The sequence below is a fragment of the Portunus trituberculatus genome, chromosome 50 (genome assembly GCF_017591435.1).
Source record: "Portunus trituberculatus isolate SZX2019 chromosome 50, ASM1759143v1, whole genome shotgun sequence".
Lineage (NCBI taxonomy): Eukaryota > Metazoa > Arthropoda > Malacostraca > Decapoda > Portunidae > Portunus > Portunus trituberculatus.
Window position 1 is genome coordinate 18,441,175 of NC_059304.1, and position 2,643 is coordinate 18,443,817.

The 2,643-nt window shown below is 36.5% G+C and overlaps 1 long non-coding RNA gene across 3 annotated transcripts in view; it reads left to right on the forward strand.

Annotated features, from left to right (window-relative positions):
• The window catches only part of LOC123499529, a 19,252-nt gene extending 18,525 nt beyond the window's left edge, over positions 1 to 727 (forward strand). For all 3 annotated transcript variants that reach the window (XR_006673019.1, XR_006673021.1, XR_006673020.1), the window contains one exon: positions 419 to 727. This is a non-coding gene — a long non-coding RNA (uncharacterized LOC123499529). The remainder of the gene's footprint in view (positions 1 to 418) is intronic.
• The last annotated feature ends 1,916 nt before the right edge of the window (positions 728 to 2,643 follow it).

A 2,643-nucleotide genomic window follows, 5' to 3' on the forward strand; every position in this document is an offset into this window, starting at 1 on the left:
CTTATATTTTCGTGTTTTTCTTCTCAAGTTGTTTATTTATACGTTATTAGTTGTTGTTTTATTCTTTATCGTATTTTCATTTTTCATTCGTTTTCGTTTTTTTTTAGTTTTTCCTTTATTTATTATTTTTGTTTTTTTTTCATTACATTATTTTATTATTATTATTATTATTATTATTATTATTATTATTTTACTTTTTTTATTTATTTCTATTTTTTCTTGTTTTCCCTTTTATTTTTTTTCCTTTGTGTTATTATTTATTATTTTCATCTAATTTATTCCTTTATTTTTCTTAATTTATTACTCTTTATTAAATGTATCACTTTTCTCATTCGTCAGTATTCTCTCTTATGTCCTCCCATGTGTTGACTTGTTCCTTTATGTGTTATTATTTATTATTTCATCTTGTTTATTCTAGTTTTGTTCAACCGGATTACCAGACCCGCGTGTACCAACATGAGGTGAACAAGTGTCCGTCCAGCAGATAACACTTCAAACCTGCTCCTGCTCCGCTTTAAATGACTCTGGAATTGCTTATTTTTTTCAACTTATTCACAGATCAAACCTCGTGATGTTCCGCTATAGAATACTTTTCAATTGCATATTTTTAACTTATTTCTAACTTATTCGCATATTGATGTCACGAATAAATGGGAAAATGTAAATAAACAACCCAAAGGAAACACAATAACTCAGATATTTCCCATAAAAACCCGGGATAAAAGTGCCTTGGCTTATTTGTTTCCTGCTTCTCCGCTTTAGATGACTCTGGAATTGCTTGTTTTTATTTTTTAACTTATTCACTGATTAATATGAGAAATAAACGGAAAAATAAACAAAACTCAAATGAAACACAATAAACCTGACCTTTCCCATAAAAAACCCGGGAAAAAGTATCTTGTTCGTGTCCTGCTCCTACAGTTTAGATTACTTTTCAATTTTTTATTTCAATTTATTCACAGATTAATATAAGGAAGACACGGAAAAATAAAGAAAACACAAAGGAACCCCAATGAACCCGACCCTTCCCATAAAATAAACCCAGGGAAAAGTACCTTGGTTTAGTCTTGTGTTGAAATTCCTATTCGATTTGTATTTTTTGGGGGGATATTTTTTGTCTTTTGATCTTTAACTAGTGCGACAATTCATAAATACTGTTAATAGTCTCCAAGTGTACATTATTTTATATTGGTAAAGTCCTTCCCTGCCTACAATCTAATACCTAACTAATGTGACAATCAATAAGTACTGTTGTTTGACTGATAGTGTACATTATTGTATACCTCTGGTGAAGTCCTTCCGAGCCTACAATTCAGCAGGGTAAAGGCAAGTTATGGGCATTCAAAAGTGGCTTCAGTTCTATTCCCTCTGTAAAGTACGTGGCGTTTCTACCCTTGAAAATCGGTGACAGGATTGAATCTCACGGTTACTTATTTCGTGTCACCGCAGAATTAACCCCTTCAGTACCATGGCGTGTTTCCATATTCGTTCTGGTGATCATTTGGTGATTTTATACAACTTCAGAAACTCATGTGGGGGATTAAATTAGTGAGCTCCATAGACACTTCCTAATGTCAATAAAAATGGTCTACTCATGCACAAAACTCAAGGTAAAAATGTGTCCCAGTACTGAAAGGGTTAAGAGGGAAATGTATGTGTGTTTAAGAATGCATGATAGAGTGGATGGATGAAAAAGTTGATAATGATTGATAGATGAGTTTTTTTTTTCTTTTCACTTTTTTTTTTTTGTCGAAGTTGATTCGCTCCTCAGACTGGATAGCTTGTTGAAATTGACCTTGTTCATTTCCTACTCTATAAAATCGGCGACAGAATTGAGTCTCATTGATGCGTATATATCGTGTCACCGCACAAGTCAGTCAGTCAGCGAGTCAACACAACAGCACAACTCTCGCTCATTCACTCACTCACTCACTCACTCACTCACGCCTCAATCCTCCTGCTTCAAGTCTTTAGGCATCTTATCACCGCAGTCAGTCCCTAATCAATACAACACAACACAACACTCACTCACTCACTCACTTACTCACTTACTCACGCATCTTGTCAACACAACACAACACTCACTCACTCACTCACTCACTCACTTGCTCGCTCACTCACGCATCTTATCACCGCAGTCAGTACCGAGTCAACGCAACACAACACAACACACACACTCACTCACTCACTCACTCACTCACTCCTCCTCTTCACTCATCTTGTCACCGTGTTCTCTGTAATAGTAGAGGATGATCCAGCGCTTCCATCACGATGCTTTTTATTCTTTATTGATGCTCTGTTTTATTTCTCTCTCTCTCTCTCTCTCTCTCTCTCTCTCTCTCTCTCTCTCTCTCTCTCTCTCTCTCTCTCTCTCTCTCTCTCTCTCTTTCGCCTCTGGTTGTAGCTTTTCGTCTCGCCTCTGGTTGTAGCTGTGTGTGTGTGTGTGTGTGTGTGTGTGTGTGTGTGTGTGTGTGTGATGCTTATTCTTCTATCCTCTACGTCAAAAAAAAAAAATCAAGGAGGAGGAGCAATAAAAGGCAAGTCACACACACACACACACACACACACACACACACACACACACACACACACACACACACACACACACACACACACACACACACACACACACAGACACACACC